We start from the raw sequence: 15342 nt of genomic DNA, 5'->3' as shown, positions 1-15342 counted from the left end.
ACATTTATTCTATAGATCTAGTTCATTTATTGCAACATTTCCATAATGTTTCATTCAATGAATTTTAAAATAATAAATTCATTCATTGTGTATAGCTTCAATATTTGCTATTCCAAATAAATATTTTAGTGAATATTCTCTTATATGCTCCTTGTGAACATATATGGCAGATTCCCCAGAATATATCATTAGAACTTATGTTTACGGGTCACAGGTTATGATCATACTGAGGTTTATTAAATGTGTCCAAACTAGTTCCTTACAGAGTTTGCATTCTACTATGAATATATGAAGTTCCATTTTTCCATACCATTTGGTCAATTCTTTTAGACTCTTTTTTTTTCAGTTTTATGATATTTAATGATATCTCTGTGGTTTTAATTTTCCTTTCACTGATTAATTACGAAGTTAAACACATCTTATATTTTTGTTAGATTCCATCTTTGTTTATTTTAATAGTTTGCTATTTGTAGTTATCTTTTACTAATTGATTTGCAGATATATATACAAATAATATACATATATTTTATATATTCTCAAAACTAAACTCATTTTAAAATATAAGCATCCCAAATGTCATTGCTGATTTTGTGGTCTGATTTATTATTTGCTTAACAAATAAACTTAAAAATCAAACTATTATTTGCTAACCCTGGTGGGAAATTATAATTATTTTCAAGTTGTTTTTATTGTCATATAATACATGTAGCTCACTAAAGAAACTTCTTGGGACAAATGTAAATTCCACACAGATCAAAGAAAGACAAGTCACTGAACCTCTTGTAGTTCACCTTCCCTGCAGCTAAAGAAGAGAGAATGTAGACATTTAGCCAACTGTCAAGGATTTTCATGCTGCTCATCCAGGCTTAAATATCTGCTAATTTAGATAATGGCTGCAGTCCATCAGTTAAGAGTATTTACAACAAAAACATATGGCCAGTACTTGGATGGTCAGTCCTTAGCGAATATGAGTCATTTGCAAGTGATACAGAGATAATTTATATCGTTTGTCCCTGTGAATTCCACTTGAACAGTGTGGCATGTACCAGGCTTGACCTTAACAGTAGACAACGGTTGGTCCTTATGTGCTAACTATTGAGAAATTCTGAAAAAACCTACTCAGTCATCACGAATCAGGAGGTACAGACTGAAAGAAGCACTAGAGCTTAAGAGAGGTAGGGGAGAGATGAGAGAAAAAGGAGAGGTAGGGGAGAGATGAGAGAAAAAGAAGAGGCAGAAAAGATTAGGAGAACAGAGACTGAGCAAATTTAGTCAGAATAGATGCTAGTTTATGCTGCAGTAACAGACAATCCCTAAAATAATTATTCAACCCAGGAAATATTTTTTCCTTATGTACATTACATATTCAGCATGGGTCAGAGAGGGCTTAGCCCAGTGTAATTAATCAGAAGATCAAAGCATCTGTGCTCACCAGAGCTTTCTCCCCAAATTGATATACTTCATTTCTGACCACACTTGGTGGTCCCCAGCAAATCTCACGGCCACCTATAACTTCAGCAGGAACTGAGAGACTTTCTATGATATGCCTGGAAAGAAGTGAATGGGAAATATTTGGTAAACAGCTTAGTTACTACCTAAAACCACCATTCTGGTTATCAGATGTTGATTCCATTGGTTCACTCTCTCTCTCAAACAGAAAACATGTACCCCTACTCCAAGAAAGACAATCCCCAAATCCCACTCAGTCATGGCTTTAAGCTCAATAGCTTAGATCTCTCCATTGCATTCATCAGTCTCTACCCCAAATTTGGATGTGGCTACTCTAAAAAATGGAGCCTCATTAAGTAAAAAGACAAGTTTGCAACTTCCAAAGCACACACCCACCCACCATACATTAGGGTATGGCGTAGAATAAGCTAGAAGCAATAGGAGGCCACCTTAGGAAATTAAGAGCTGCTGAAAACTGCTAGTTTGATGCTATTTTTTTGTGTGTGTGTGTGTGACTTCTACCATTGAGCAGGATTAGAAAGCTGTCTGGCGTTTTACTGATGCTAAACTAGGCCTCGGGGGATACCTGGAAAGGACAGACACAAGGTTCTTCTAATACTCAGTGCTTTGCTAAATTAATGTGAGGAAGTAAAAACCCTACTTAGCATGTATAAAGACAGATAGGCACCAGGCTATGACACAGTTTACTTTTATCCCAGGCATGTCTGCCAGTTTCTAGATCTGCAAAATTAAAGTCCCTTGTGGGCTGACTAAATTTAAACTCTGAGACTCCTTTAGCAAATGCATTTCTCTTCTATTTCCACCTCATTTTCTTCCCACCTGTCCTGCCTGGCAGTCTACAGCCCCTGAGCTCATTTGGACTGAAGTCTAGTATCTGGGCTTCTGACATCTAATTTGTTTGGTCCCAGTTGAGTCCTTCTCTAAAGAAGACAGAGCTATAAAAAGAAAGGAATTTTCTTATAAGGATGGGCAACTTTTACATCATAATTGTTTTCATTAGCTGATGGCACAATTGGCTGAAAAATAAGTTATAAATGAGAAAGCACAGGAGTATCTTTTAATATGTTCCTTCAAGAGGAATAACACCAGAAATAGTGAAATTGCAGAATAGAAGAATTGCAGAATGCCAAAGACCAAAGGGAATAAGCAATTGAAAAGAAAAAAGCCTGAGAGCTTTTCAACAGAAGCCAGTGAAGGAGGCTTGCCCTTGTGGTCAAACCATGATCTTTGCACAAGCAGCATAAGGATCCTCTGGGAATTTGTTAGAAAGGCAGAATCGTGGGGCTTGAATCTCAGAATCAGCATCCACATTTTAATCACATCATCTGGAGATTCATATGGGTGTCAGTGTTAGCATAGCACTCATCTGGATTAAATTATGAAAAAAGTTATTAAAATGAAAAAATAATTATTTACACATTCCTCAAGTCAGAAAGCAGCACCTAACAGAGTGCCTGATGACTAGGTGGTTATCAGTGATTTATTATTAAGATCAAATTATCCTTTTGGACTAGAAGTCTTTCTTTTGCTGCGTAGAATATACTTGCTGAAGTAAATGTTATGTAGATGGTTGAGTAATAAACACAAAACCTGAAAAAAAAAAAACAACTTTAGGTAGAGCAATGTCTTACCATTAGAATATTTACATATTCCTATACATAGACACATACATAAATCATAGATAAAATATATAAAATATAATATAAATTTAAAAGCATAACTTTGTCACATAAATTTTTATGTAATAAAGGATACTTAGACACAGAGACGTTAATTGTATATCCAAGGTCACAAATCTTATAAGTGGCAAAATATGGAATGGAATCTAGTTCCTTTGCTCCTAATCTTACATTACATCTTATAACTTTGAGACTTAAATATTGTAATTAAGATTAATTACGAAAGTATTCCATAATGAATTTCAAACAAGAATCAAATTACAGCTTGAATGGTATGGGATTTATGGTCATGTTCTTTTGGAATTTTAACTATTACATGAAAAATTGATCTTAAGTTTAAAAATATTTTTCATTATTTATAATTATGTCTTCAATGTTTGTTATTTTATGATTTTGGACTTAATCTCCTACTTCCAAAATAAGATGGGATAAATCTAATTTGAACATTAGCATTTTATGTCAGGGAAATTTTAATTTTACTAAATGTTATCACAGTTTTAAACCCAATAGCATTTCTTAAATGTGATTTGTTTTCATCTATTCAATTTTTATAATGGAAACCATAAAACATAGAGTGTTAAAACCAATTTACTAAGTATTTTCCATGTCTTATTCACTTTTGCCATACTTTTTTGCACCAGTAAAACTTACCTTTAAAATATAGATATACATTAGCTCCAACTTTTTTACACATAATATATTATTATTTATACCTATGAAGATTTTAACAATAGACAACGTAGAAAAGGCAAACACATTTGTTCTAAAGTAATCCAAAGCTGTATGTATTCCATGATTACAGTATAAGAATATTCATGCACACAAAGGGTAAAATGCAAAAATAAGTTTAATATAGGGTTATAGATTTTTGCTATTCTAGCCATTTACTTAATGTTATGTTATTTTCAATAAAAAATGAGTTCTTTCTGTATGTGTACATGTTTTTTCATACTCTGTGGCTTGAATTTTCATTTTCTTAATGATAAGTTTAGTGAAACATAAGGTCTCAATTTAAATTGAATTAGAGATATTAGCCTTTTTCATGGCCAATGTTTTGGTTCCGTTTAAAAATGTTGATATACTGGGTTCATATTCTCTCATCTTCTAAAAACTTTATTTTTGTTTTTATGTTTAGATTTGCAATCAATTTGTATTGATTTTTGTTTGTAGCATGATGTTGAAACAAGTTTCATTATTTTCTCACATGGATAACCAATTTTCACACATAATACTTTGAAATCAATGTAATTTTTCCACCACTTTCTAGTGTTACTTTTTTCATAAGTTAAATGTTTTTATGCACATATATATGTTTATGGTTTCCCTATTTTCTTTTTTTTTCCTGTTTTTGATACTATGACAATGTCTTAAGTATTTTAGCTGTATGATAAATCTTTAATTAAAGACTGAATTTACTATAGGAGAATATACAGATTTACCATTTCCTTTTATATCAGTTTAACTAAGTTGTATTTTCTGGAATGTTTAACATGCATTTAACTAACTAAAGTCCCAGGAAGAAAGAAAAAAAAATCGAGAGAAAGAATGAGACAGAGTATTTGAAGAGATAACCACTAAGCATTTCCTAAAACTGCTAAGAGACTTCAGTCAATAGATTCAAGAAACTCAAACACTAATCAATCTAAAATTTAAGTTAGTGGCAGATAAATAAGAAGATGGTTAAAGACATCCCAAAAGTAGAAAAAGAAACAACAAAGAGAGTATGGAGAAAGCAAGTTAGGAAGATTTTAAGTTATAACTCAAATACTCTTGATACTGTTTAAAATTTCAAATACAGTCGCATTAAGTGTAAACTACTAAATTCTAGGATCGGGATTTTTCAGAACATCTCAGATGTTTTAATGCTATTCTGTAGTCTCTGCAAGAGCCGATTCATTCCCAGTTTATCCTGATCCCCATAATTCAATTTTTTGAGCCTTGATCTAAAAGCCTGGGGGCTTATAAGGGTCCCTACCATTGGTAGGTTCTGGTGTAAAACTTTTGTCCCATATCCCCCCAGTTCTTACAGCAGTGTTGCCTAGCTTCCCTGCCACCACTTCAAGGTTGACCAAAGACCCCTGGGCCAAAACAGCCCTGAAGGGATGCTGTTTTTCTACACTTGTGTCAAGATTAAATTCTCGGAATTTCTGTCTTCTCATTCAGTAATTTTTTACTGTGTTGTTGGGATCAGGATCACTTCACGTAAATGTTTTGCAGCAAATTGTTTTCTAGTTGTTCTCAGTGGAAAGAGTGGTTTTAATTACCTCATTTGTCACTGGCAGTTAAGATAATTACCCTCTTATTTTCTACATACTGTAGGGGCTATTAGTTCATCTCTTTCTAATCTCATTAAAACATTTTTTTTCGTTTCTTAAACTTATTAAGAATAAGAATTTTAATAGAATAGAAGATCTCATTAAAAGTCAAAATCTTTGAACTCCATCATTAATTTTATACTTAATATCTATAAGTCACCGATTTAATAGATTCATTGTATGAAATGCCCCATATCAAATTCCGCCATTATTAAAGTGGGCATAAGCTCTATGCAAGCAAGTTTAACATCAACCTCCCTCGGCTTAGCTAATTTTAAGGAAAAAACATAGTAATGATAGATGTAATATTAAGGATGTGGGAAAAGTGGACTCCCAATATTCACAGCTTGGAAGACATGAGAGAGAAACAGGATACCATGAAGCTAAAAGGAAGGATAGGAATGAAAACAGACTCTGCAGAAGATAATTTCATTTTCAATTTTCCCAGGATCTACTATGGCTCTTTGGAGCTGTTCTAGAACAGCTGGCAATTCTCCTAGTATGCAAATAATGTTGAATTGGGGGCTCATACGGATATTTCTCCCATCTTGGTTTCACAGCTTTAGGCTTGGTTATTCTTGATAATGAAAACAAGGCCAGATGGTATGGCCAGTTAACAGACTATATGAGACAGCTACCAGAACTTAAATAAATAGAAGTTAGTCTTAAATAACTCAAAGACTTGCAGTTGCTTTTCTCAGTGTAAATGAGCAATGTGCAAAGAATTGGCAAGAGAGGCATTCAGCTACTTCATCTAACACTTCGAGTTTTGCTTCATGCACTTCTGTTCAGAAACTGCTTATGGAGCAGGGAAGATATCCTGGTAAAGACGATTTCTGATGACTGTTGAATAATGAGTTTGAATTAGCAAGGTAAGAAAGGCATGGGGGAAGGGTAATTGATGCCGGGAGACATTTAATATGTCTTTCCTATCTTATCATGTAAGAATCAAAGGAGTGATATCTGACTCTAAAAAGACAAAAGTTCCTGGAGTTCCCTGGTGGCCTAGCAATGAAGGGCTTGGCATTGTCACAGCTGTGGCTCAGGTTACTGCTATGGCTTCGGTTGGATCTCTGGCCTGGGGACTTATGCATGCCACAGGTGTGACCTAAATAAATGAATGAATAAATAAATAAATAAGACAAATATTTCTGACTTGAGTAAGAAGTAGATGGATAATGGTACCATTTACTGTTACCAGAAATGCAGTAAGTTGAAATCCTACAATGCATCAGTATTTAAGAACCGAGTTGAGAACGAGGGGCAAAGGACTTTGAGATGATATGGAAAACCCAGAGATAGCAGTATCTTAGAAGTCAAGAGAAGAAATAAGTACAGACATCAAGTAAAGTCTATATGTCTAAACAGAAAGTACTGAAAAGCCATTGGATTTAACAATGTGTTGATCATTAAAGACTTTCAGAGAGAAATTTTGGCATAATTTTGGCATCAAACATAAGATACTAGTACAAAGGAAGTGAGAAACTGGAAAGAGCAAGGGCAGAGTAGACTTTCAAGCATCTTGGTTATTGAGAGATGGGATGGTAACTATGAAGGGATATAAGATTTTGAGGGAGGGTTCCTTTTTTTTTTTCTCCTCCAAAAGAAATAAACTTAGAGACTGATAAAGACCCTAGGAACTAATAGGATAAATATAGAAGAAAAAGTTGATAGAGAAAATATCAAGTGAGAAAGAGAAGTCTTGATGGAAAGTAATAGAAAGTAGTTGGCCATAAAGTAAAAAGACATTTTTATTTCCTTTTTTTTTTTTTTTTTTTTTGCTTTTTAGGGCCACAGGAGTGGCATGTGCAAATTTCCAAGCTAGGGTCAAATTGGAGCTGCAGCTGCTGGCCTACACCACAGCCACAGTAATGTGGGATCTAAGCCATGTCTGTGACCTACACCACAGCTTAAGGCAACACCAGATCCTTAACCCACGGAGTGATGCCAGGGATTGAACCCATATCCTCATGGATACTAGTTGGGTTTGTTTCTGCTGTGCCACAACGGGAGCTCAGAAGGACATTTTAAACAACCGAGGAGAGGCGGGGTGCTTAATGGAGATATAGATGTGAATGTGAGTGTAGACGACTAGCTGGGTAGAATGCATGCTCAGACACTAACCATGCAAGATACATTGATTAAGCTGAGCCCTGGCAACTCGAAGTTGATTTTAATATAAATGTTAAAATTATGAGGAATGGCAATTTGTAATAGTCATCCACATAATGAATACTCTAAATAAGACAAATTAGACTGTGAAAAAACCCTACAAGATTTTAATAAAATTCGTGCACACAAGACCGAACTCAAATGACAATTATGGAATAGAAGGGAGTTGCAGATTTTTCATGAGGGCTACATTCTCATTAGTACAGCTACTCAGAGACTTCAAGGGCATTCAGTCCACCAACTAAAGAAAATGCCAGTGGTCAGGACAGGGTAAATATTTGAGATAGCAGAAGTCAAGATGAGGACATGCCTAAAAATATGATATAACATAAGAGCTCAGGAAAGGGGTTTTGAAGGTTTCACTACAACTCACTGCACCCAGTAATCTTCTATTTATATTAGTCTTTGGGATTTAGAGAGAGATGACACATCCTTGTTTGCTTGGTCTATAAGTGTTGTCCCAGCCTCTTTTTCTATTCAGCACTCGTCATATGGCGAGCCTAGATTTAGGCACACCTAGCTGAGTGTCAGAATTAAGAAAAGCCACACTGGAGTTGAGTGACTATGCAAGTTAGGACAGCTAAGAATTTTAAATAAGACGGCTGTGTCCATTGGAGTTTATCCTAAGTCACTCCCAGCCAATGCATTTTGCTTTAATCTAATTTGACCTTGGTATGCTTGGTATTATAAATTTAGCTGCTCAGACTATTGGAAATTAGCTAAGGATGAACTATTGACCTGATGATAAAAAAAATCTAATCTCAGAAAAAATGCCTAAGAGGCTCATAAACCGCAGAAAGCTTCCTCACAGTCTCCTGGTGGTTCCCAGGTTGAGATACAGTGACCTAAAGAGAAGTATTTATTTGCAGCTCCCCCAAGTCTTCAGGAAAGGATTGCATTAGCTTTTTTTTTTTTTTTTTAAGGAGAGAAAAGCGGGAGCTTGGGTGGGGGAAAAAATCAAATTAATTTCTCCTTTTCTATTAGTTTGCTTTGCCTTCCTTCTTTTCCTTTCCCACCTTCCTCCCCATTCTGGAAAACTAAGAGTTTGGATATTGCCTCTTGAATACAAAAATCTGTGCAAAATGTTGAATACTCAGATAAGGGATTTTATGCTTTAGCTCAGTGATTTGCCAGCTTTCACATTAGAAACACCTGGAGGTACAAACATTCCCAGAATTTGACTCAGTAGGTTTGGAGTAGAGCCAGATAACTGCACTTCTAACAAGTTCCCAGAACCACACCTGAGAACCCCTCATTGCCTGGCTCCTGGTAGCTGCACAAGATACCTTCTTCCTTGTATGGTACTCAAGAAACCACCATTCAGCCTTGCCCCCACCACACTGCATCTGAGAATCAATGAACATTCAGGAGACACTTTTGGACACTGAGGGTGCTCTTGTGAGAATTAAACCAGAAGATATTAAGTTAAATGGCTACCAAGATACCTGAGCACAAATCCAAAAGTTCAGGGGTTTCTGACACAAGGCCTATTGGGGCCAAGCAAAGAGCATACATGGTAAATGACTGCATTCTCCATCTGTTAAGCATGCATAACTTGGACACCTCAACAAGCCAGAAAGAATTCATGTGTAGTCACAGAAACATCACTCTACCTCATATCTTCATATGACTGCAGTTTTAATGGTCATCAACCATTTTATGAATTGCTTCATAAACTTAAACAGTAAAGCATGGTTCTAATTTAGTGGTTCTTAAATCTTTTAAGTTCTGGACTTATGTTGAGAAATTGAGGAAAGCGATGGACACTTTTCTCAGGTCAAGGCATATCATGTGTTGGGGGAAACAGAGATCTCCTGAAGCATCAGTTGTCTCCAAATTCAGGATGTCTTGGTTTCCGTGCTTCAGGGTGATCCCATCCTAGGACAGGAAACGCTACTGCTGAGAAGCTTTCAGAGTCAGGAAGGGGTGGGCACCTACTGACCTGACAGAGTTTCATCTTCAACTCAATCGTCTTTTGTCCTACAACTCAGCATGTAGATTAGTTTCAGCTGTTGTGACAAAAGACCACCAATTCTGAGGCTTATGACACACATTTATCATACTGCCCTGCAAGACAGAGTCCTAAAATCGGAGCATCAGCAGGGCTGCCTGTTTTCTGGGGGCTCCAGGAGAACCTGCGTTCTTGCCTTTTCCAGATTCCACTGGCATTCTTTGGCCAATGGTGCTTGTCTCCACCCTCAAAGACAACAGCCTTGCGTCCTCAAATCTATCTGCTTTCACTGTCCTGTCTCTGGCTTTGATTCTGACTCATCTGCTTACCTAGTCTCTTTTAGGAGGCCTTCTGTGATGGCACTGGGCCCACCTGCATAAGCTCAGACATTTTCCATGGTGAGATCTTTAACTTAATCATATCTGCAAAGTCCCTTCTGCATTTCTGGTGACATACTCACAGGCTCTGGAAATTAGGACATGGACATCTTAGAGCATGTGGGGAGGACACAGTATTCTGTCCCCCACAGATTTCTATTTTTTCCTTCTTTCTTTTCGCTCTTTTTTTTAGGGAAGCACCTGCGACATATGGAGATTCCCAGGCTAGGGGTTGAATCGGAGCTGTAGCTGCTGGCTTACACCACAGCCACAGCAATGTGGGATCCAAGGCACATCTGTGACCTACACCACAGCTCATCAGCAATGCTAGATCCTTAACCAATGTGCAAAGCCAGGGATCAAACTTGCATCTTCATGGACATTAGCTGGATTCATTTCTGCTGCTCCACAATGGGAACTCCCATCTTTCATTTTATTAATATGTTTCTAACAGGCTCTAGCCCTTAGTCAATTACCTTTCCTTTCAAAATCAGTTGAATAGAATGAAACACTATGAATGTCAGTTAATACCTTAAACTTATTTCTAACATTCGGGAGGAATTTGAAGTTCTAACAGTACTTACCAACAGCCTCTCCATGATTTGTGAAAAACTTCTAACATTAGACACTGGTATCCATAGTTCATAACATTGCTTCCAATCCTCTAATGTAAAACCGGTACATCCTGGAAATATGGTTTAATGATGCTATATTTTGAGATCAATTGTGAAAATAGAGAAAAAGAACAAATTGGTAGGAAGCTTTATCTTAAAATTACATGATAAAATCAATCAAAGCTCTTGTACTTAACGTGTAAAAAAACATCCTCAACATGCAATGAGGAAGAAAGGATTTCACATGAAAACTCATCAGGAACAAACTGTTATAGCTTTTTACCTGTTTCTGTGTTCAGCATGAGTTTGTAAGCTAATATAACTTTTTTTTTTTTTGGCCATACCCATGGCATGTGGAAGTTCCCAGGCCAGGGATTGAATCTGCTCCACATCAGTGACCCATCTGGCTTGGGTCAATGACAATGTAAGATCGTTAACCCACTGTGCCACAAGGGAACTCCAATATAGTGCAATTTTAGGCTTCATTAGTAGTACTATAATGTTTAGAAAAGGAGATAATTTTCATTCGTTCTTACAAGGTTGTTTTGGAGGCGTCTATGTGCCAGGTACTAGGCTAAACAATGGAGATGCTCTCCGCATTGTACTGTTGCTGTGTCCTCACTTAAAAAAAGTTAGGTTCAGTCGGAGTTCCCGTCGTGGCGCAGTGGTTAACGAATCCGACTAGGAACCATGAGGTTGCGGGTTCGACCCCTGCCCTTGCTCAGTGGGTTAAGGATCCGGCGTTGCCGTGAGCTGTGGTGTAGGTTGCAGATGCAGCTTGGATCTGGCATTGCTGTGGCTGTGGTGTAGGCCAGCGGCTATAGCTTCGATTTGACCCCTGGCCTGGGAACCTCCATATGCTGCAGGAGTGGCCCAAGAAATGGCAAAAAAAGACCAAAAAAAAAAAAAAAAAAAGTTAGGTTCATGAAACTTGGATTAAAAATGACATTTATAGCAAAGACCTATACTTTAAACTCAATAAAATCTTGGTACAACATATTTTTCTGCATTATTGTATCTAATCATGCAGATTTACTAGCAAAAATGCATTTTAAAATGTTTATCTATATAATGAAATATGATTTTAAACCATCTGATTTTCAAAATGTTCAACCATCACTATTAGCAAAATTAAAATAATTATTTAAAATTTTTCCTTATATTTCTCCTAAATATCTCTTACTGTGAACTATAATCATTTATATAATTTTTATTCTATTATTTTAACTAACCTTTTAATCTATTACAATTTTAAGCTTCAATAATAGTAGTAAAGGAGGTGTTTTTAAATAAAAATAATTTTTAAGCAAATGACTACATAGGTGACACTCACAATTATCTCAACTTTTTCCACAGTCTCGGATGCCTGTATCATTATTATATTTGAGATATGCACATCTCCCTAAAATCCCAATTGGTACTTAAGTAGGCAGATGCTATTTGCGTTAAAAGTTTTATGACAAAGAAGTAGTTAATCCTCTCCTTCTGTAAAGCAAACATGAAAGACGATGGGAAACCATGAGCAATGATTGGTGAATCTATCAGGTCAAACTCAGGTGCAGAGGAAGGGACAGTAGTTCTTGTCAAGTTTGATCACTCCACTCCACTCCCCATCATTCCATTCCACTTCACTTCACTTTACCTGCTGAGTTACCCATTATCCTTTTAGCCTATCTGGTCTGCAGATCAGACCAGGGGCTTATCAGTGATGGTGGAATCTTCCTCTTCCTCAACTTCAAAGCTTTTTGTTCCAAGTCTTTAATTAATACAATGCCCCTCTGAAAAGCTTGGGATGATACTTGGCTGTGCTTCCAAGCAGTGCTGGCACAAGAAGAAATTCTCCCATGCTGTCTCAGACCATTTTTGCCTAAACATGCAACAGGCAATTCCTAACCACCGCACACCATACCAAGTTGGATAAAGGGGTCTTCCAGCCTTGCTGTCTCCTAGGGCTTTACTTGAACTAGGGTTCAGAACTTCCACTGTTCTAATTAGGGTTTCTATTGTCCTTCTCTTCCCTGGTCCTTGGCCTCAGACATCAGCCAAGGCACATAGCCTATTCTCTGGGAATCCCACCAATACCCGACCCTTGTGTATCTGCCCACCGGCTTTCCCAGTCCGGCAAACTTGAAGATTATCTCCAAAGACAAGAAACAGTGGTTCTGCCTGACTTTGCAGCTTGCAGCTAAGTCCTAACTTCTCTGTTCTGTCTTCTGCGTAAATGAATGGGCCCACCTGGAGATTACAGATGCCTCTTGCCATTGCTGTTTAAGAGGGTGGTGAGGAGAAAAGACAAGGGGTGAAAACGTGGTTCTTGAAAGATGTGGAGGTGGATAGAAGTGCAGTCTTAGTCTCAAACTCAAATAGACAAGGAAAAGGACAAATATGAGAATCAATATTTGGAGGAGAAGCTCTTAAATTGTGTGGAATTACTGAAATTTGATGAGTTATGACATGAAAATGACTCTACTTGAAAGAGAAAGAGAAGAGAATTAGAGAGTTAAACCCAGGCTAAAATAGGACCTTATCAACTCAAGCAAGAGAGAGAAAAGTGTTAGTTAATTAACTAGTTTTTAAATGTGTGTATAATTTTACCAATTGTATTTTTTTTTCTTGATATGAAGTAAATTTTAAGGTTTTTAAATGCTACGAGGAAAACGGCATGTGCTGGGACAGAAAATTCACTCGTTTTTATAGCCTCTTCTCTTGTTGGTGACACAGTAGTTACAAAGTTTAACTCAGGAAAAAGTGAAAAACAAAACAACGACAACAGAGAACTTGTCCTCAACATCCTTTCCCTTCTCATTGAAGACTTTCAATCCTAAAGATCAGAAGCTACCAAATATTATGGGGTGGGGTGTTCTCTTTCCCTCTCTTTTTCTTAAATTTATGTTTTTGTACTGTTACTAGAGGAATACTTGTGTTCTGGCTAGCTGGTTGTATTTGTGAAAGCTCCGGATAAATTTTATTCTACAGAGTAGCAGGAAAAGAATCGAGGCACCTGTCCCTAAAAGCATTAAAGTATCCTGGAGTAAGTCCACAATCTGCTTAGTCCTGGGAAAATATAATGCTGTGATTCCATAAAGAGAACAACCTAAAACTGGCACCCTGGGGATGGTTGCCTCAGCCATACAGGCTGACTCCAGACGATACTGGGGTCAGGAGAAGGGTGCCAGTTACTGATCCCAGGGAGCAGCAAAGTAGCATACTGACGTCTTTACCCACGTAATCTATTTTGGCATTCGAAAGCTTATTCAACCTGTCTTTGAAAGTACCATTTACAGAAGGTAATATCTGGCAAGATATGTTATTATGAATGATTTGTATACAATAATGGCTCTTCTAATTTTATTCTCCTTTTTTTTTCTTTTTCTTTCTGTCCTTTCCTTCCCTCCACCCCCGCTTCTGGTTATGGTTTAGTACTGCTGCTCCTCCTGTCAGGCTTTGTGCTCGACTTCCACATGAACCTGACTTAGCTGCTCTCATGACTTAGGTGCCATGTTTCCTAGCAGGTAATGAGCATCTGGGGGTACTTTCAATGACAGGTAACAGGAACCCTGCTCACACTAAAGGGACTTTTTTTTTTGCCTTGCATAACTAAAAGTCCAGATGAAGAACAAATTTGAGAGTGGTCCAGGCAGCGGTGAACTCTGTGCTTCCATACGTGTTGGTCTTTTTTCTTAGCTTGACACCTCTCATCATTGTAACAGAGCTGCCGTCAAGAATTACGGCAGCCTGCGTCCTCCGTCACAGCTGGGGGTGGTTTTCCAGGGCTCTCCAGTGAAAGGAAGGAAAGACTTTCTCAGAAAATCCCCAGAAAACCTGCCCCGGTACCTCATGAATTAGAATGTGAAGTTCACTTCTGTTCTTAGTAAGTCACTGGTAAAGGCAATGCCGAGACCAATCGCTTCCATACCACGAGGTCGATTACACAACTCTTACAAATCAGAAAGAGAAATTACACAGAATCTTACAAATCAGAAGGAGAAAATCATTGCCATGATCATCTTCCCTATTGTCAGCATTTCAGATAGGTTTAGGAAATTAAACATATTGGGTATTTATGGACTTTTTTTCTATTAGGGACTCCTACTCCTGCATCTTACCAGTTATACTCCAGCGACCTGTTCACTCAGTATAAAGCTTCAAATAGGATTTGTCTAAACTTCCTAGGTATAATTCTTTCCTTCTCATGCCCGTCCCGCCAGCTTTCCCAATCAAGCACATTCCCTCTCCTTGGGATCTGCTAAATAAAAGTAGATAAATATTCTAAATAAGTATTCATTAATTTAATTGCTAATTAAACTACCTGTTTTTACTGACCTTTCCAGTTTTGAGGAGTACAAGCCAGGTGTTTTGTAGAATGTTCTCAATTGAAATTTATCTCCTTTTTTTTTTTTTTTTTCATGATAAGACTGGGGTACCTATAGGTTATCACCTATGTATTGTCTTTTTTAAGTCCAGTGTCACTAATTAAAGTCTAAGGAAAGAATATAAGAAATACATATTATTGCTTTGTTCTTCTCATGTGTAGAACTTACCCACATGTCCTATAAAAAATGGGGACATTTTACTACAAAACTCCATTTGATCTAAACTTCTTTTATGTTTTCATATAACAAATAATTAGATCAGAGTAGCTTCATATAATGTTTTCTTTTGGATTTAATTAGGTTATATGGCGATGATCATTGTACAAATATAAATGTAATAAAATTCATTGAGTAATTTAAAAATAGGTTATGAAGGTAATTAAATAGTAAA

The 15342-nt window shown here is 36.9% G+C and overlaps 1 protein-coding gene across 7 annotated transcripts in view; it reads right to left on the bottom strand.

Annotated features, from left to right (window-relative positions):
* SLC27A6 (solute carrier family 27 member 6) overlaps positions 1–15342 on the bottom strand; it is a 98425-nt gene that overhangs the window by 8397 nt on the left and 74686 nt on the right. Inside the window, exons 13-14 of one of the 7 annotated variants that reach the window (XR_014838734.1) lie at positions 10549–10671; positions 1433–3060 (exon numbers count right to left, since the gene is read on the bottom strand). The exons of 2 other annotated variants lie outside the window; for them this stretch is intronic. The gene's annotated coding sequence lies outside the window, so the exon portion shown is untranslated. Of the gene's footprint in view, positions 1–1432; positions 3061–10548; positions 10672–13935; positions 15129–15342 lie in introns of those variants that run through there. 4 more of the 7 variants (XR_014838728.1, XR_014838731.1, XR_014838727.1 and 1 more) reach the window with 4 other exon arrangements.

Source organism: Sus scrofa, chromosome 2 (assembly GCF_054392235.1).
Source record: "Sus scrofa isolate SSC_HxYL_T2T_F1_AM1 chromosome 2, Sscrofa_HxYL_maternal_Yorkshire_Landrace_v2.0, whole genome shotgun sequence".
NCBI classification, from domain to species: Eukaryota; Metazoa; Chordata; class Mammalia; order Artiodactyla; family Suidae; genus Sus; species Sus scrofa.
The sequence above is the reverse complement of the archived record's forward strand: the minus strand, read 5'-3'. Positions and strand labels throughout refer to the sequence as shown.